Source organism: Nannobrachium achirus (assembly GCF_963921795.1).
Source record: "Nannobrachium achirus genome assembly, chromosome: 13".
NCBI classification, from domain to species: domain Eukaryota; kingdom Metazoa; phylum Chordata; class Actinopteri; order Myctophiformes; family Myctophidae; genus Nannobrachium; species Nannobrachium achirus.
The window spans coordinates 4,156,221-4,178,326 of record NC_137833.1 but is presented as its reverse complement, the minus strand read 5'-3'; positions in this window follow the sequence as shown (position 1 = coordinate 4,178,326).

Below are 22,106 nucleotides of genomic sequence, written 5' to 3'. Positions count from 1 at the left end.
TATAGCCATAAATCATAAATCATAAATCATACATCATGCTCTAATTTGCATTTTGGGGATATTTTTCGGTATGCACGTGTTCTAGACATTCTAATGATCACGAAAAAAAATATTACAGGCATTTTACTTATGTTTTGGTGAGGAATAGCTTCTGTTGTTCGTCCAGATGCTGGAATTTCAACTTCTCTGGGAGGTGTGAATGTCAGCCCCTGTGGGGGGTATTTATATGCAAATATCGTGGCCAATGGCATTGTAATACTAAACAATAGGATTTAATGGTGATGTTAATGTGAAAAAAGAACAGGAAAACTAATTATAACATTTTTTTAAAAATGATTTAAGAAACGTTGCCAAAAAGCAACGCTGGGCCTTGCAGGGTTAAACATAAAAATGGTGGCAAATTATTATCCCTGTCACCTTGCCTTAAGCAATGATATTGTGTTTTCACGGTGCAATCAAGTGCCTGCTGTGTCACAGATTATAGTGTGATCTACGTTCAAGTAGAAGGCCTGTCAACACATATTCTTCATGGATTCTTAACTTTTATAGAGAGCTTCTATTCTTTTAATTATTATTTTGTAACCTTTATTCGACCAGACAGGAGGCCACTAAAGAATTAATTCTTGCTTACAAGAATGGCCTGGTACTATAACGACGTACAGTACAGAATCATATCATGTACTAATATGTGAAAGTGTTTACATTACAAGTATGCCTGGGCTGGTACTAGAGATGTGCCGATTGATCGCTGAGTGAATGCGATCGGCCGATAATGCCTCTATCGGCTTTGATCGGTATCGGCCTTGCCGATCTACAAGCTAGATCAGCTATTTTCACAAATGTATCAGTGCCATGGCATTGGTCAGACATCTCATTGTTCCTACATCCCATTAGTCAGAATCTGGTGATGTTAACCTGGTGAAAAATACTATGCCTAAACCTAAACCTAAACCATAACCTCAGTAAAACTATGCCTAAACCTAACCCAAACCCTAACCTCAGTAAAACTATGCCTAAACCTAACCCTAAAACCTAACCCTAACTAAATTCGGACTAATGAGATTTGGGGGTGAACTACCCCTATTTATCACGTGGGACTGAATGTAACCTCAGCTTCAACTCCTACAAGTTGAATTGGATTCTAAAGGAACTGAGCCTGCAATCTCCTAATGTTTATACTTAATATACAATGTCAATATTTTGTAAGAAGAATCATTAAATATATAAATGCTACCACAGTAACACAATAAAGAGAATAACTTGTGGATTTGACGCTGTGATCAGGAATATTCCAGTTGATCGGTGATCGGTAGCGGCCCCCCAAAAGAAAATCACAATCAGAGCATCTCTATCTACTGGGATGAGACTCCACCAAAATGTTCTGCATGTCATGACACATAGCGTCAAAACTAGTTCACAGGTTTTTGTTTGAAAGTCACAGACCTTGAATTTGTCCTTCACGGGGAGGATACAAAATCCCTGTTGAGATTAATATGACTTAATTAAATGATGTATCGCTGTGAAAAACAGCACTGCCTATGCCTGAAGCATGGGATGAGCGATCCTTTCAAATTAAATCAAACGTTCGTATTAATATGTTAGGAATTATTTACATAGCAGGCATAAAGACTGCATGGGGCCTCCTATGACTATTGATTAAATCTATCTAAATATGTATACAATAAGCTTTGTTACTATTTACACTGAATTTCCCCCTTGGGATAATAAAGGTATCTATACTATCTATCTACACCAGCCCCCATAAGTCACATCTGCCCATGAAAGATTGCGGTGCATCTTGGGAATGGGCTTATTGTGTCTAAAAAGACATATTTGGCTACTTGCATGCTTGCCCCCAACCCGGGGCATGCATGCATGCAAGTCAAAATCGTTAAAATCCCTAAAACAATAGAAAGAAGTAAATGAAAACATTTTACACTCATCTTTTATTTCCTCTATTGACTATCTAAAATATGAACCCTTGTTGTAAAAAAGTTATTTGTAATTATTTAAAAACTACAATGATTCTTTTTGTGGGGTAATTATTTTTCAATTATTATGCAAATTAGTATTCAGTTACATGTGGGGTGAAGCACCTCTCCAAGTCCATTGGTTACGCTGCCCTTGTGATTTTGTAATTTTGTACTGTAATAAAATCTAATATAACTGATATTTATGTTATGCCCATATGAACAACACAGCAGCATTGCTGTACTCAACTAACACATTTACTGTAACACAGGGGTCTTCATCGTTTTCAGGCCAAGGACCCCTAGGTTGAGAGAGAGATGAAGCAGAGACCCCCACAATCTTTATAGTTTCATTGTTTGACAGCTTGAGCATCAGTTTTTTTTATTCATGTCAATTAGTGTTTTCAGATATTTAACCACTTGAACCGTTAATTAATAAACGTAATAAACTTGACATTTCACTCTGTACTTAGTCTGCTCTTTTTTCCCCTCTACACCAAACCTCTTTGCCGAAAATAGCCTATCTACAAGCTCAACGTGAGGCGTAGTGAGCTTGTAGCTCTGCTATTTGGCAAACGTTCTCAGAATATGGACGCTAGGGTTCAAGTGGTTAATTATAAAAAAGGAGAAGGAAAAAAAGGTTTCTACCACACCAAGATTTGGAGGACCCCCTGTGGTAACTCTGAGGACCCCCTGTTGAAGACCCCCGCTGTAACAGCAAAACCTCAATGCCTGCTCAAAAGGATTAAGCAAAACAATTAAAAGTTAAGACAAATAATTAAGTTTCAACATTGTATGTCAAGCCTGTGCAATTTAATAGAATAGGCTCCTGATCAAAGTATAGCCTGTTGTTAAAACAAGCTAAATGATTTGTATATAGCTTGGATTTTTCATCATATCCACTGAAATTACTGTGTGGTAAATCATATAATGAAATGTAAGTCTGGGGCTAATACAAAACATCCAGAATCTCTACATTCTGTTCCCAGAGTACAAGAACAAAATGACCTGAAGTCAGAATGCAGGGGACAGACCCATAAAACACAACAACACAAGCAGAGGACGCTACCGGAGGTTATTATTACACCTCAATGGAAATCACACAACTAGATCGGCAGAGCATCTCTTTCATCATGGCTGCAGGATTTCTGTTGAATCATTGTCATTGTCAGTGTCCCAGCGCAGCTGACGGCTAGTCATTGCATTTTTTCCTCATTTTAATTTTTTCATATCATTTGAAAGCTGCAGGGGATCATAGCTACAAAATGATATATTGGTTGTGGAGATTGACCCAACAGTTTTGAAGATATGGCTTATAGAATGATGCCATGCTGAAATACTACTTTTGAGATATTCAAGTTCTAAATAAAATTTATTTAGACATTTAATGTCTAACCTGCAAATGACCTGACGATCTCTCACATTAATTAAAAAAAGTCTTATTTACATGCAGAGTTAAGCTCTGGCGTTTAAGTGAAATGTAGCCTAGATATTTTGAGATGCATTTGTGGCTTTTTTCATTTTAGAAAAAAAAAAAAAGTCATATTAGCAGTAGTGAAAAACCCTGCCTTCCGAAATGACTGCCCCTCAGTCACGCTGAGTCACATTTTTGTCCAGATACTGATGACTCCTGATAGGAGAGATAATACTGTGTATCTAGTGGTGGTAACACTTTACTTAAAGTTCGGTCTATAATGCATTGTAACCGCATTTATAATGCATTACAATGCACTTATAAGGAATTATAACACTTGTTATAAATGTTTAGAATCACGTATGACAACTTATAACAAGGTTAACAATGTATTAAGTTCTGGTCATAACACAATATACAGTATACTGTAAGCTAAGTGGAACAGCACAGTATAACTTTGTTATTTATAAAGTGCCTTTGTTATAAGTTGATATGCATAATTATAAACATGTATAACATATGAAGCATTATTAAGTGCATCATAATGCATTATAATGCATTACAAATGTGATTATAATGCATTAGAGGCAACCTTTAAGTAAAGTAATAGTTCCATGTGCTGTTCCACTGATTTTGTAATGCATTAAAGAGCAGCACTTCTAAAAATTCAATTCAATTCTTATAAAGGGGAACACACACCGGACGCGGAAGAGGCGCGGAAGCGGCGTGTCAAAACATACAGCCCCATTATTTTCAATGAACTAACCCACACCGGCGGCGTCAGACGTGCGCAGCCGCGGGTCTGCCGCCTCGCCTGCCGCCTCGCCTGCCGCACCAATACGTTGCTGTTCTATTTTTCCAGTGTTGCCGCACGGTGAACATGTTCTCCCATGGTTCTCCCCACCGGGGGAAATGGATGTGCTGTGTGGCAGCGCGCCGCATCCAGTTGGGGTTACCGCGCGGCACTTCACGTGCGTCGATACCGCGACGTGACACTGCGCAGCCGTCCGCGTTCAGTGTGTGCTCCCCTTCAGTTACCAGTAGACGCCTAAGGGCAAAAAGCGACCTCGCCCTAGTTCAAGTTCAAGTTCATTTATTTGTTTATCCCCGAAGGGCGATTTGGTATACAGCAAAATATAAAAACAATCACAAAGACATAAACACATAGAACAATAAAAACAGGAATCAGGATAGCAGTTAAAGGTGTCAGTCCCTTCACTTTTCGAGGTTTGATCCGGTCGAGAGCGGAAACCACTTTACGTCATGTTGTAGTCCTAGACGGACTACACTTTGACCAGAACCATCAAACCAGATTCAGTTTTAACCCAAAATATTCCCCTGCGCTCAAGGACATACTTTTAGGGGCCCACCTAATAAACCCTTTGATGCGCCATTGCGGCTTAGTTTTGCTTTTGGAAAATTTGTTTGGTGTATGCATCTTTTAGTCCAGTGTTTCTCAATCTTTTTTGGCTTGAGTACCCCCTTTCCTTGATTTCTGAATCCAAGTACCCCCTTTACCCGACAACAACGTTGTTCTTATAAAACTGCAATTAAAACATAAATAAATAGTGGTATATGATGCTATGATAACCCCCCATTTCAAGAATATAAAATCAAAAGTAAGAAATGGAGTGAAAGAGTTTCAAACGGTTTTCATGTCAATAACTTCAATACATTTAAAACAACTTTAAAACACATCCCAGTTTTGCCTGGTACCATGTAATCTGGCTTAGCAACTCAGGCTCAAATGAAGTTTCTCCATGTGTCATCATTAAACAACAGTAAATGTCTTCTCCCCTCCTAATTCAACTGTAGTCAATTATTTAACTATGAACAATATTAGCATGATTTAGACTTCTATTTTTGAGCGGTGGTCACACCGTCTCCATAGCGTGGCCGTGTGTGTAGGTATGTATGTTTGTTTGTATGTATGTATGTATGTATGTATGTGGGTGGGTCTGTATGTAGCCTCAAGCCTGTGGTGTAGTACCTTTTCTGACCACACATGTTAAGGGAGGGGTGCTGTTGTTCAGGCCAGGCCCCACACACACACACACACAGGCCCGAGGGGAAGGGGGGAGGGGGGGGAGGGGGGGTTGGTGGGTAAACCACCGCTCAGTTCACACGGGTGTGATTTTTCTTTTTTGGGGGGCATTTTCCGAGTACCCCTTGCAGTACCTCCGCGTACCCCAAGGGGTACACGTACCCCCATTTGAGAAACACTGTTTTAGTCCAACGACTGGCAAGACTAAGGGCTACTCGAGTATTTTAATAGGGATTGGGGAAACAAACAGGGGGAAACAAAACAAAGCGAGGCCGCTTATTCTGCTTGTGGTTTCCACGTAGAATGGATCAACAGCCCGTTATGAACTAACAAAATTCATAACAATTACAAACTTGTAGTTAAATCGCACAAGAGACAACAGATGACCTCCTCCTCTCATCGGCATTTAAAGTCCGTATAGAAGCAGGCACAAAGGAGAACTTATACCTGTTTGTTGTTGTGGCCCCTGGAAGTTTCAGGCGTAGGCCAGAAGGAAGCCGTTTGTACTCACAGCTGAGAGGATGAGAGCTGTCCATACCAATGGACTTGGCTTTCTTAAGGCACCTGCTTTTGGAAGACGTGATCCAGGCTACTGAAGTTTTACTCCAGCAATCTTTGAAGCCGTTCTCACAATCCTCCTAAGGTGGTTCTTGTCCTTTATGTTCAGATTTCCATACCAACACACAGTATGACGGAGAAGGAGATTACGGACTCAATAAAAGCATTATAGAACAGTTTCATAAAGGATTTGTCAACCTGAAATTTAGCAGGCCTCCTTAGACAAAAGAGGCGTTGCTGCTGACCTTTCTTACACCATACTGCGCTACCTCGGCGAGGTGCAATCGGCAGTACATTCTTTTTCAGGGTTTAATACCAAACCCAATGCTCTGCCAGTTTCATGGTAATCCACCCATTAGAATTTGTACATTTCTACTAGCACATGTTGTGCCTATAAGGATCACGCCAGAGGGAAGGACACATGCAGGGTCACCAAAATCAATCAATTGATCGGGGATCAGGGATCATCTTCCGGGGAATGAGAACAGTATTACACACCTCGGATCTCCCTGCCATCCATTCCAATTCAGACGGTCATTTCTGAGATACCTTAAGGTATCTTGTTTGTTCGTGTTTTAGGCCTGAACACATTATGACGCAATATTTTATGCTTTAAATATCAAAAAATAGCAGATATACAAGCTCACAGCGCGGCACCGAGTGCCGCGCTGCGAGCTTGTAGATCTGCTATTTTTGAAAAATCGTGAAAATTAGAATTTTGACCCGATTCTATAAGTGTCTTTTGAATCCTTCTAAGATTTTTGGAAAAAACCTATGTTTCTATGTCAGCAATCTGGCCAGCCATCGTCAAAGAAAAGGTCCTTTTCACTTAAATGGAGCTCAGTTAGTCTGTTCTTGAGAGACTACTGTGTCAGTGGTTCTCAAACCTTTTCATGTGAAGGACCCCCAAAATGATATTTATTTGGCCACGGACCCCCATCTCAAAATATTTAGTTCCAGGGACCCCCCAGAAGCAACATCTGATTTACAAACGTTCCCTTTGAAAATACAGTATATTCAAAGATTTGCACACATTTTCACGACTTTTTCAAAAATAGCAGATCTACAAGCTCACAGTGCGGCACTCGGTGCCGCGCTGTGAGCTTGTATATCTGCTATTTTTCACTGGTTAAAGCATTCAATAATTCTAGGTCTAAATGGGTTAGAACAGTTCTCAACCTTTTTTTTTTTTAGATTTCCATGACCTCCAGTTTGAAATTGATCAGGCCACAGACCCAGTTAATGTGTTTGATACAATCAAGCTCACACAAGCTTGTAGATCTGATATTTTTGTAAAATCATGAAGGTTTGTGCAAATCTTTGAATATTTCAAATCCTTCTAAGGTTTTTTTGGAAAAACGTATGTTTCCATGTCAGTGGTGCTCAAACTGTTTCATGTCAAGGACCCCCAAAATGATATGTAGGCCTATTTGGCCACGGACCCCCATCTCAAAATATTTAGTCCCCCCCCCCCCCCCCCCCCCCCCACCCCCCTCAACGATTTGAACACATTTTCCCGACTTTTCAAAAAAATAGCAAATCTACAAGCTCGCATCGCGGCCTCGCTGTGAGCTTGTATATCTGCAATTTTTTCAATAGCTAAAGCATAAAATAATGAAGGCCCCTCCACCTTGGGCCCTAGCAACCCAGTCCCACTCCCCCCCCCCCCCCCCCCCCCCCCTTGTGACGCCCCTGCATACTGTACACTAACAGGCATACCGTGGTTTCTTTCATGTCTCTCCCCCAAAGTGTGTCTTGATACATTCTGGGAATCATTACACCAGACCTGGGCATTGTACGTACGGCCCGGGGGCCGTATGCGGCCCTTTGGTTAACTCTGACCGGCACTTGTAGGGTTAATGGTAAATTACAAAATAAGCACATTTTCTCATTTTACCTCATGCATGGACTAAAGCTGCATTTCTTTTATTTTTACGTTTTTTTATTCACATATACATATCGACGCAATACGAACATCAGCAAGTGTGCGTGATCTTTAGATGTTGTCTCAATGACAAGCAGGTGGTCAGACTGGTCACAAGTCAAGACGACCTGCCTTACCTTACCCATCAAAAATGGCTAAAGTGGTCGAATGCCGAATGCTGGGTTTTCAACAAAAATTGGGCTCCAAGTATTTATTTACTGAAGTCAGAGGTAAAGCCATGTGTTTATTAGTTTGCGGGGAGCACTGCCTTTTGGCCCGGCCCTCCACAATATTTTCCGGTATGCATGTGGCCCCATGTAAAAAAGAATTGCCCACCCCTGCATTACACCATTTCCCCAATAGGCTACATCAAGAGAGAAATAACATACAGTGTGTGCAGCTCGTAAACTATATAACCTTTGAATTAATCTTAACACATCGGATGCCCACGTGATCTCTGACGTCTTATTTGCTGGTGCCCATGGCAACGCGTCATTTTACCTACCGGCGAGAGTACTGGCGAGAAAAGTATGTCCTGTTTATTTCGCGAAAATCTTTTCTTTCAGTCAGGACCGTTTTTTATCATTTCTAAGCCACAGTGTTTGTGTTACGGCATGTAGAAGAGGCTGCCGTTTTGAGAAAAAAATGAAAAAAGGAAGAGAATCCGGAGAAAACAGCATTTTTGTGCAGCCGGTAAACAGGAAGTCAACGAGACACACAGCACGTCCGGGTGACGTAATTGCGCGCTGCATGTTGGGAAATGGAGTTGTTTCATCACCACGGTAGCCAAGTGCAGTAGCTACAGTACAGTATAGTTTACTGTACAACGCGTCAAACGCGTCGTTGGGCACTCGTAAAGATCAAAGAGATTGACGCGTAGACACCACGTGGGCACCCGATGTGTTAATATTGTCCGGAGCCCACCACAGTGACCTGATGACTTCATACAGTGCCAGGCTGTCAAGGAACATGGGCTTACAAAGCAGCGGGCGACGTCCATAACCTTCCAATCCCTAGCTGTACAAGCGCGACATGAATTAGACCTTTAACATGATGTTATAAAGCCATCGAGCTGCCACTTTGGCAGACATGTTTATCCTGACCCGTGCCCACCCAGGACACCATTTCCAATTCAGATCTCCTCATGAATATTAAATAACTTTCGACATGTGGCCCTAACCCATTAGCAAAAGAAGGGGGTCTGGTTCTTCCCAGTGACCTTGATTTGATGAAATCTCTTGAAAGATTTCCTTTGCTTCCTTTCTATTAAGCCGTTTAGTCCGGGGAACGCAAATCTGTGTCACTCTAGATTTTAACCACTTTAACCATTTTATGCTTTAACTATTGAAAAATAGCAGATCTACAGGCTCACAGCGCGGCACAGAGTGCCACGCTGCAAGCTTGTAGATCTGCCATTTTTGAAAACTCTAGAAAATGTGTACAAGTCTTTAAATATTTTGACCCGATTCTTCTAAGTGTCTTCTAAATTCTTCTAAGGTTTTTTGAAAAACCTGTGTTTCTACAGTATGTCAGTGGTGCTAAAACCTTTTCATGTCAAAGACCCCCAAAATGATATGTATTTGGCCACGGACCCCCCCATCTCAAAACATTTAGTTCCAGGGACCCCCCCTAGAAGCAAAATTTGAGTTACAAACGTTCGCTTAAAAAAAATACACATATTCAAAGATAACGCACACATTTTCACGACTTAAAAAAAAAATAGCAGATCTACAAGCTCGCAGCGCGGCACTCGGTGCCGCGCTGTGAGCTTGTATATCTGCTATTTTTCAAATAGCTTAAAGCAATAAAAATAATTCCCCGGGTCTAACTGGCTTAAAAGGGAGTAATAATTGAAGGCGAGTGAGCGGTGAGCGCCGCCGCAGCCCTAGAAGCCGTGGGAGGAATCAAGCCTGGGCTCCATGGTTGACCCAGTTATCAGACAAGCTGCCCTCCCAGCCTCCCCTTTCAACTGAATCACAGCATCTCCGGCTGTGATCCGGAGCAGCTGCCTCGCACGTCCATTACCCACAGGTGTCTTATAGCGCGCCGCAAAGAAGAAGAAGGCAGGCAGGCACTTCCTGGAGAGCACATGGTGTACCAGAGTTATATTCCCTTGATATATTATGGAATAGTAATTGGACGGGGACTAGCCGTGACTCAGAGTGGCCAGCACATGAATCAACTTGGACAGGGCATATCTTTGTACCGGGGCGACATCTTCGGAGGTCATTGCTCTTGGAGTGTGCAAACAGACAGCTGATTTTTTTTTTCTTTTTTTTCCTTTTTTTTACTATGATGCTACGGTGTTGTGTTAAACTGCGTTACTACATGCTCTTTTTTTCTTTGCTATCGTTGTGATTGATGATTGATTGATTTTTTTTGATTGATTGGAGAATTTATTAGAAGTTTGCAATAGAAAAAAGTACAGTTTCATGACAGTACAAATCACTGGTACAAGTTCAACTAAAAGGAGATGCTAGAAAGCACTACGGCTTATTTCCACAGTCCACAGGAACCACACTTTAAGTATCTCATACCGTATATAACATTGAAAGACAGACGGATAGAACATAGTACTTTATCTAGGATAACATCAATTTCAAAAGCAGAAACAGCATTGAAGCATTGAAGACTTTATTAGAAGTTTGCATAGGAAAAAGGTACAGTTTCATGACACCGTACAGTTCACTGGTACAAGGTCAACTAAAAGGAGATCCTAGTAAGCTTTTCGGCTCATTTACACAGGAAACCTTTATGTATCTCATATAACATTGAATGACAGATGGATAGAACACAGAACTATGCAGTAGATATCGTCAGAGAAATATAGATATATACAATAGAAGGGTCAGGGGGAGGGTAAGGCTAGGTTTATTTTTACCACTTACAGTACGAGTACGAGTACAAGTGGTTTTTCAGGGCGGTTTTAAAGGATGTTAGGGATTAGCACTCCTTTAAGGCCTTCGGTAAGGCGTTCCACATTTTGGAGGCATAGCAGGAGAACGAGTTTGACCCTTTGTTTGAGTTGACTCTGGGTTGAACGTGATCTGTGGCGCTGCCTCTGGTGTTGTGATTGTGGACATCCTTGACATTTTTAAAGTATTTTGTCAGGTACATTGGTATCTTAGAGGTGCAGTGTATCTTATACACCAGGCCCATTGCAAGATGCTGTACTCTGATTCCTGTTACAAGGTTGAGGCTCTAAAAACAAATAACATTCACTCTTCTTTTCTCAGATGTCCTACTGCGAATTGAACAAAAACTCTTGCTGACTTTGTTCATCTGTCCATCCCTCTGTCCATCCCTCTGTCCATCCCTCTGTCCATCCTCACATCCTGAGTGAGTGGGTTTACCGATCGATCAGAAAAAGCTGTACACATGTAGTGCACTGACCTTTGCCATGGCTAGCGTGTGAGGAAGCAGATTGTTCTCCCAAATGTAATCTGTTTATTAGCATTTTTGCCGCAGGCTATGTGGTTGCATGGATGGACGGACGGTGTGTAGAAATGCAGTTTACAGACTCTTAAGATGTACAAATAAAAAATCTTGAATCTGAACCTTGAGTCTAAAGGTCCAAAATAAGAAAACACACGCACACGCGCACACGCACACACGCACACACGCACACACGCACCCGGGCATACTCACACGTCCGCACACACACATGCATTGTGTGCTTGTAGATCTGCTTGTAGATCTGCTATTTTCACTATAGTCTTGTGCGACAGTCTTGTATGATGAAGTAGGGCTTTAGTTTTTTTTAATTTGAAGCTTGGAGATACAAGTACGAGGTTTCCACCTGACAGTGACAATGTATCATAGCGACCGAAGGTCGCAGTTTAGTACAGTATGTCAAACGGCACATGCTGACTCCGTCCGTCTGGACGTGTCTTTTTGTTTTGCCGCTCCGACTGACATCATGCTTTGACATCACAGAAAGTAATTTTTTTTGCTACTCAGTAAAGCCCTTTGCACACAGGCGCGTCTATCCGCACGGATAAAACGGACAATTTCATTTTTTTAAAAGAAAACAATGATTCTCTATGACCTCATGCACACCGGATCCGAATTAGCCGTGCGACGAGTGGCTGCGGCCGTGCGTTTTTTTCTCGATCGAACCCAGTTCGATTCGTGCGTCTTGTCGCATGCGGTAAAAAACTCATCACTCCTTTTATGACTCCTTTTGGGATCCGCAGCGCCGATTCCGCACAGCATTGCACACCAAATCCAATGCGTTTTATTCATGCAGCAAACAAAAGAAACGCAACTGTCCTGTGTGCAAAGGGCTTAAGTGTTCCTGCATAACTTCCAGGTACGATGATCTCACGCGCATAGCCTCTTATACATAATGTGAATATGGTATTGCAGTGGATGAAGTATTCTGAGCAAGTTGTTGTGGTTGTATTATGACTCAATTCAACAGACTGCTGGGTGGGAAGGATACATAAATAAGTCCTCTCTTGGTTCCCGGTGGAATTGGGAGTCACAGTTCTCGGCCCTACATAATGCTATAGTGTAATGAGGAAACAGATGGTTCCATGTGTTACGCTGACAACCTGCTGCAGTTTCTAACAGCTAATTAGATTATGCAATACAAGGAAGAAAAAAAAACCCCACCATAATCATTAAACCCATCTTTGTCATTTAAAAGTGTACAGCCAGGGATGGCATTATATTGTTAAAGACAGCGGGACTTGAAACGGGTTCTTTAAATGCAGGAATTTCAAACATTGTGAAAGATTCGCATTCTCATAATAAGCAATAATGTATTATGGAAATTCGTGTTTGAACAGCTAAATCTGCAAAGTAAGTATAAGTAAGAGTTCACTTGTAGTTAGAGACCACACCTCTACTTATGTTTAAAGGGATAAGAAACCCCGCCTCTAATTTGTTTTATGGGATTTCAGAACATGAAAAGAGGTTATCTGCCGTTGTGGGGGGAGGGGGCGGAGTAATGCGTCTTCTATCAGAGAGAGACAGACCGAAGCTGTCAGCAGTGGGCAGTTGTTGCTTTTCCATTTCGGAAACATTTTTTAAAACCAGACATTGGAGGAGTAAAAAGTATAAAGATTCGGCAACTCCATGTTATATAACTAATTAAAATGTGCAGGTATTTTACAAACAAGCTGTCTGAGCTTTAATCCATGGACAAACTTTCTCCAGCTGAACCAGTGAAGAATGGAAGCTAGGCTATCGCTATAGCTATTTGCTGTGTAGTGTGTGTGTGACTGTGTGTGTGTGTGTGTGTGTGTGTCGTGACAGTGCGCGCACACACACAACGTCCACAAACGAAAACTAGCAGATCTACAAGCTCACAACGCGTCGCTTTCGCGACGCGTTGTGAGCTTGTATATCTGCTATGTAGCCTAGCTAACAGCCGTAGCAGCAATAGCTTCTCATGTAAACACGTTGGTTTCGGCTCTACGGCTATTAGCTAGGCTACATAGCCGATATACAAGCTCACAACGCGTCGCTTTCGCGACGCTTTGTGAGCTTGTAGATCTGCTATTTTCCGTGTGTGGACGTTGTGTGTGTGCGTGCACTGTCACGACACGCACGCAAACACACACAAACACACACAGGCTACACTACACAGAAAATAACACAGGCACCACACAGTGTAACTGTCTGTTGACAGAGCCTGCTCTTCTCTCTGGCTGAAACAAGCATACAGTGAAACCACGCCCCCCCTTGATACGACTCTGTAAAACAAACGTTAATATTAATTAGATATGCATACGTCACGTTACACCACAGAACAGTGATAGCTAATATTTAATGAGTGGCGCGAAATATTTCTTTTTGACCTAGAAACTGGAAGTACACAGAAATAGCTACAGAGACAGCAGAAAGCTCTGAATCCCCAAGCCTATGGGCAAATTGAACCATATCACTGCTCCCTATCACAAGTGACTCATTGATATAATATATATTTATAGAAAAAGTGATTTTGTGTTTCATGGACCTTTAACCATTTATTGAAACATAATGAGATGAATGTGAAACGGGATGAGGAACCCAAGGTCACGTCACGTTATTGTGACACGTTGTGAAGTGCTAAGAGATTTGCCATCTGTAGTTCTGCATTTTCTTTCTCCAAAATGTCACACACCCCCACTCCCATGTTATAGGGCAATGGTTCTCAACCTTTTCAGGGTGTGACCCCCAAAATAATCATATTTTAACTGGGGACCCCCCACCCTGACGAGCACTAAGAGTTGAGGCATTACATTTTAACATGGTTCTATTGTGAAAATAGCAGTTCTACATGCTCACAACGCCTCGCAACGCGAGGCGTTGTGAGCATGTAGATCTGCTATTTTTACAATTTCTGCCTCTAAAATTTGTCAATTTGGCCAATGTTTAATTTGTCATTTTAGAGGTTTTAAAAAGTCCTTAAATTGCCACATTAGAAATGTGCAGATACCCTTTATACAACATGTGTTTACTGTTGAGGGATAAAACAATGTTGCACATGAAGGTAATCATCTGGGGACCCCCCAAAATAATTTGGGCCCCCCCCCCCCCTTGGGGTACTGACCCACAGGTTGAGAACCACTGCTATAGGGTTCCTGTGGTTCAAAGTTAATCTTTTGTGCGCATGCTGTCTTGTGCTTGGTGCATGATGATGACCACCCCTGCATTCCTCGATCGGTACGGCTTCAAAATGTGGGTTGCAACACTCTCAGGTGTGTTCAACTTTATAGGGCTTTAGTTATCTAATGCCAGGTGCTTGTATTGGATCAACTGCGTCTTTGTGAGGCATGGAACTCCGGCCGCCTCGGAGGTTTCCTGAGTCAGCAGTGTAATTCCTCAGATGTAATCAGGGGCGTCACACCAAATTCTGGGCCCTGGGTACAAGGATTCACTGCAGGGCCCCCCAGGAATGTTAACTATTGAAAAATAGCAGATATACAAGCTCACAGCGCGGCACCGAGTGCCGCGCTGCGAGCTTGTAGATCTGCTATTTTTGAAAAATTGTGAAAATGTGTGCAAGAAACCCACGTTTCCATGTCAGTGATGCTCAAACTTTTTCATGTGAAGGACCCCCAAAATTATAGGAATTTGGCCACGGACCCCCATCTCAAAATATTTAGTTCCAGGGACCCCCACGGAAGCAAAATTTGAGTTACACATGTTCGCTTAAAAAATACATAGGCTATTCAAAGATTGGACACATTTTCACGACTTTTCAAAAAAATAGCAGATCTACAAGCTTGCAGCGCGGCACTCGGTGCCGCGCTGTGAGCTTGTATATCTGCTATTTTTCAATAGCTAAAGTTACCAGGGCCCCTCCACCTTGGGCCCTGGTAACTCAGTCCCACTTTCCTACCCCTTGTGACGCCCCTGGATGTAATATCCTGTTTGTATGCGCTGCGCTGCTGCTGCGGGTTATTTGTTGCATTTCCCTTGATGCCTCACGTATGTACTTCTGATGATAAAGTTGTATCTGTACCGCAAATAGCCGTTTGCTTTTTCCTGATTACCATGCGGCTACGCACGGTGCACTGCCGTACATTTTGGCTTGCTTATTTATTTCAGCCACGCTCCATGTTTATTTCTTTGCATTAAAACTATGAACTATGAATATAGCCTAAGATCATAACAATAAAGAGAGATTAGTTAAGTTGATCTATTACCAGAAATTGAATCCCTTATCGGGAGATGCATGTAAAAATCGGCCTGATGGTGGCGTTAAATGGGACAATAAAGAGAGATTATTTAAGTTGATCTATTAAAATTAGATTATGGTATTTAAGAATGACAATTACTTATGAATATGTTTTACAGCCTCTTACTGTATATTTTCTTTTTTTACGGTATATTGTGCAGCTATGTTATTTTCAGTATTTGATTTTAATGTGGGGTAAATTAATTTCTGGAAGATTCATGTGTTCTTTTCCTTCCAATATATGCTATAGCGCAATGATTGAATGCTAATGTTTTTTTCCCCCTGCTATTGTGCTCTGCATACAGTATATATACTGTGCAAGGCGTATAGCAGACCATAATTCAACAAAGACAAGCACCAACCTTTAACTGTACCAACCAGTCCTCTAACGGAAATATAGTAATAAAAGTGATTGAATGCATTTCAGTTGCATAACATCAACTATACTGTGTGCATACGCTATAGACCGCGCTATAAGGCAATGCATGTACGAGGCAATGTAAAATGTTTAATTATAATACCTTTCATCAATTATTATACGAATTTCAAAATCAGCATTTTCCTCAGCACTCGATAATGTCTGACCTGAGGGAATAAAAAGATAATGATTATCTTGTAATATTTTGAAATGTCATCCTTTTGACCTATTTCCCCTTCGTGCTTAGCTTGCACAGACAGCAAGGTGCTCTGCAGCAGGGACGTGCACAGAATGTTAGAGAGGCAGGGGCTGACATTTCTAAAAGGGCTTTTTGGTGGAAATATCGAAAATAGCAGACCTCCAAGCCCACAACGCGTCGTGCCTAGGAGGTCGGCTATTGTCGGTGCTTGATAACCACACTGAACTAAGCATAATCGAGTCAATGTTGCAGATGTGTCATGTAACGGCATGGATTTCTACACAGAGAGGGCAATTCTTTCAACATAAGATGCTGTATTCAAGTTCAGGAGAGTTTGGACAAGGGAATTCTCTTGAATGCTGCCTTCAGGTATGGCATTGAAAGAGGGAATTTGCATTTCTTTCGCCATAGTAAAAACTGCATTTATGGTCTGGAGAGGTCTTTTTACAGATTCCAGATTCCTGTTTTTTTTACAGACAGATAAAAGGGCAGCGACTCAAGCCCCCTTGGATGTCTCTGTGTGCACGTGCCTGGATTCCAACCTGCTCAATGTAATAGTAATCATTATCCCCGCTATACTGTAGCAGCAGGGCCCTAAGTATGGTCAGTGGTGGGAAAAGTACTCAAAGTACTCAAGTTTACTTACAGGAAGTAAACATATCAATACTAGATAATATGCTCTGTTGGGCTGACGTGGTTAATGTAGGCCTATGTTGTAAAATCTATTATTATTATGGATGTAGCTATAGGTATAGGGTGTGCCAAATGTAGTTCTAAGAGCGGCCATTTCTTGGGTCAACACAGCCTTACACAGGTGTTCTGATTAGACTATAGCATTAGTTCTATGCAATCAAAAAATTGAAACACCTGTGTTTTGACCCAAGAAATGGCGTCACCACTGGCACACACAATATGGAATGGAATAGTAATTAAACCACTCTTTTTCATTTTCTCTCTTAAAATTGCTCAAATACACTCAATTATCTGCACTGCAAAACGATTCGATACCGATTATCTGCATTGTAAAATGATACCGATACGATACAAAGCCAACCCGGTACGGATATACGCTTTTGCATATCGATATGGTTACATGTAGATCATTGCAAATTAAAATGGATTTTTCGATTCAGTTACTATAATATCGTTACACCCCTGCTGTCTGCATGCTCAACGTCCCTGTAGACACTGCTGCCGGGAAGTAGAGCGTCGGGGACCCCCTGCTGGGGACCCCCTGCCCCATGTCATCATGGGAGATTAGGCCTTTCCCCTCTGGAGGGACCCCGTGAGGCCCCCCATCCTCCCCATAGCAGGAGCAGAGCCACACGGGAGGCAATTTGTGAGGGAGACCTTTGTGTCCTGCTCCTCTGCCTGGGAAAACCATGCTATAAGCATTCTATAAGAAAGGCCCTTTTTGAGGGCCGTCCCCCATTAGATTAAAAAGAAAAAAAGATAATTGTCTCCATCTGTCAAACTAGGCCTATTCATGCAACGATGCAAGTCGTTCCATTTATAATGTGGTTCTCAAACTTTTCAATTTCAAGGTCTTCCCTGAACTCAGAGTGTAAGTGTCCATTTAGACCCTCCCCTAAGGAACCTAGAGAGTCCCCGGAATCCACTTTGATGCGGCGCAAATGCTAAGCGAGGCTCTGCCAATCAGTTAAGCCGACAGGCTTGCGTTAGCCAATCAGGGAGTTATACCGGCTCAGTGGCACAAAGTCCTTGTCCCTTTTTTCCCCCCTATAGATCCCTGATGTATTCAACATTAAGTCCATATCTTGAATCATCTCTGACACTTAGACATGACTATCATCATGATACAGAGACTGTGTCAGTCTCATGTGGACTATGATATGACGTCAGACATCTATGATGTCAGTCATCTTCCTGTGAGGGCAACCACACTAATTATAGTACACTACAGATACAACGATTTACCTTAATCACTTGTGCAGCGTTCGGCTGCATAAGTACCGGTACGTATGCATTTCTGGCAACGTCATCATTAACAGCTAATGAGGGACCAGCATTCCACTGGTGATGTCAGCAAAGTTTGAAATAGAAGAGCATTCTTGGTAATGTCATCATTAAAACCCATTTAGTGCTCCAGACATGAACGGGTTAAAAGTCCAAGCTGCCGTTCGCCTGCTCCGTCCGCGGCCAGTCTCTTATTTTGAAGGCTGGAAGTAGATCGCGTTCACAATTCCTACTTGACGACAACACTTCCTTTACCCGGAAGTGTTGTCGTCCAAAGCGTAAACAGTAATGGCGGATCGATGCCTTTCAGCTTGTACTATTTTAGCGAGAATCCAATGCCATACTTGGCATCAAAAGTGTTTTTTGGAGAAAATGGACATCAAAGATGAGAAAGACCATTGGCTTCCATGTTATGGGATCACTATTTTGTGCACGTGGATGCGCGATGATGATGAATCGGCGAGTCCACCCGTGCCAGCACTTTCCAACGTACGGTACGTAGCCCTTGCCAGCTTTACTGTACAGTATATTTCGCGAGTATTCGCGGGATCGGCAATATAAATACTCGAGTATATTTCGCGAGTATACTCGGGATCGGCTACAAATGAGTTAACAGCCAATGAGGCCAGCACCTCATGGCGCGCTCTGCTGGCGCACAAGTAGGCCATGTATGGCCTACTTGTGTGCACAAGTAGGCCTACTTGTGCACAAGACGCAAGTTGGCACCTCAACAGAGTGCAGTTCTAGTTTTACACTACATTAAGCCTAACCTATAGTTAGGCCTAAATCAGAAATTAGCCTCCAAAAACAAATATGTTGCTACATACTGTACATGTACTGTAAGCCCCTCCCATACACTAAAATGTGTTCCCGGCCTGAATGGGTTAACATAGTCATGTAGACCAGTGGTTCTCAACCTTTTCAGGCCGCGACTCCTAAAATAATCATATGTTAACTGGGGACCCCCCCCCCCCCCCCCCCCCCCCACCCTGATGAGCACTAAGAGTTGAGGCATTACATTTTGTATAACACGGTTTGAGGCGTTGTGAGCATGTAGATCGGCTATTTTCACAATTTCTGCCTCTAATATTTGACAATTTGGCCAATGTTTAATTTGTCATTTCAGAGGGATTAAAAAGTCCTTACAGCAGATACCCTCTATACGCTTCAACTTTATGCTGCTTTGTTTACTGTTGAGAGAGAAAACAGTGTTGCACATTAGGTTAATAATCTGGAGACCCCCCCAAAATAATTTGGGGACCCCCCTGGGGGTCCCGACCCACAGGTTGAGAACCACTGATGTAGTTTATCCCCAATATGACTTTGTCAGACAACCTCTTTATGGTGATGTAAACAGTTTTTTATGTTTCTTTTTTTATCCCTTTGAAGCTGCACTGGAGATATGAATAATTTCCAAATAGAATAAGATGTCACAGTAGAGATCCTACAATATGAGAGAATTTTATTAACCTCAAGCTAAAAATGTATTTAACGAGGTAAAGCCACCGCTCTGCCAACGTATTGTAAATGCAGCTTCACTTTAGCAAAATAGTGTAAAACAAACACATTTCATTTTTAATCATGTCAAAAGGAGGGATACGTCAAGGTCAATGTGAGCTTTATTGTCCCAAAAGTGTGGAATTTGGCTCGGGCTTTGGCCTGGGCTGTAAAACCATAAAAGACAAACATCCCTCCCCTACACAAAAATCCACACATAAAAAAAGGTTCCAAAAGCCGATAAAACAAAGACATCAATAAAAGAGAAATCCACACAATCCTATGAAAAAAGAGAAGAAGAGAAGAAGAAGAAGAAGAAGAAGAAGAAGAAGAAGAAAAAAAAAAAAACTTCCAGTGGCCTTACTGTCCTCTTTCTCTTTACTTACTGTATATGGCACTATTTAAAGGTTGTATTGATACAGGGATAAATACATTTTAAAATCTGATTAATTTCTTTATTAATTATTCAGCATGTAGAACATAACTAGCCTATAACATACGATAACATCTATGCTTGATCATTTATTTATTTTTTAAAGTGGACTACGCCATGAATTTCACATTAAAAAAAATTTTAGGGCTGGGATGCGATTACATTTTTTTATCTAATTAATTACAGGCTCTGTGATTAATTAATCGCAATTAATCACATTTTAATCGCACATTGATATTTGACCTGCATGAGAAGCATTTTTTTCCAAGTAAAACACATTTTGTTGTACGAGTGAATCAACATTTCGCATCCACTGGGCCAAGCAAAGCGCTCTGATCCGCTACTTCTCCCTTTGCGTTTGTTGTCTCTTCTTGGTTGGTGCATCTATGATCGGTATGCCCGGAACTGAAGGTTCTGTGGTGCAAAAACTAAGTGCGATTAAAATGTGTTAATTCTTTTAATCGCGTTAATTTTCTGTAATCAATTAATCGCAATTAATCAGTTAAAGTCCCAGCCTTAATTTGTATTTTTATTTATTTTTTAGGTCTTCCCATTGTCTCTTCCAGCCCCCCCAAATAAACATTCATTAACTCTCAGCCTTGCCTTTCATTTCAGTGATTTTCTGAATGGGCGTGTCTGAACGGTACTATTTTGAAATCCTCCCAATCCTCCCACAGCCTATGAGGAGGAACCATGAGGTAAAGTGGTGCTTGAATTGGAATTAGAGACAGACAGAAAATGACATTTCAATATCCGAGTGGTTGTTTAGGCTAAAACCTGTATAAAACCGTATTATGGACCAATATTTGTATAAAATATATATTTTGAAAAGCATGGTGTGGCCCCTTTAAATGCCCAACAAATATGAACACCATGTACCTTAGGCTCTCTGAGTTAATGGCTTGCCAGCTGTGCCTCGATTCACTGGGCTTCAAAATCAATTTGGTCAAATTTTACATTTTGTGCGGTCCCTTTATTCGCGGTCCCTTTGTCAGGGACTGCGGACGGACATTCTGTCCCGGTCCTCTGCAGATTGTCTCGCCACCTCTTCCCCTTTGGATGACGTCAGGGGAGTCACCTCTGTCACCCCTGTCACCCCTGTCACCCCTGTGCCTTTCTGATGTCACAGAGTGGAGACACACCTGATGAGGGTCACCATCATGTGTCACAGAGTGGAGACACACCTGATGAGGGTCACCCTCATGTGTCACAGAGTGGAGACACACCTGATGAGGGTCACCCTCATGTGTCTCCACGGCTCTGCCTGCTGTGCATGGTGTAATGCAGTGGTTCTCAACCTGTGGGTCGGGAACCCAAATTAGGGGGGGTCCCCAATTATTTGGGGGGGGTCCCCAGATGATTAACTTAATGTGCAACATTGTTTTCCTCACTCAACAGTAAACAAACCAACATACAACTTAAGTGTACAGTATGTAGAGGGTATCTACACATTTCTAAAGTGACAATTTATGGACTTTTTATTAATACCTCTAAAATGTTAAATTACAACATTGGCCAAATTATCATATATTAATTGTGAAAATAGACGATCTACATGCTCACAACAACGCCTTGCAACCATCTGCTATTTTCAGAACCGTGTTATACATGTAATGCCTCAACTCTTCCCCAGTCCCCAGTTAAAATAGGATTATTTTGGGGGTCACGGCTTGAAAAGGTTGAGAACCTCTGGTGTAAAGTAACATATGTACTCAAGTAGAGTACGTACGTAGGATTTTGAGGTACTTTTACTTCTACTCAACTACATCTCAGAGGCAAATATTGTCATTTTACTCCACTACAATTTTGTTATAACAAAACACACATTAACCACTTCAGTCTTTTTGTAAACTTTGGCATTTTGAAAAAGCTCACAACACCTGCTATTTTCTAAAGGTTTTTAACATGTTTTAGACATAGGCCTACTGTATGGTGGTGGGCACATTCTGCATAATGACTTCCAGGGACGTGCTGGGCCCCTGATTCAGCCCGGGAAAAAG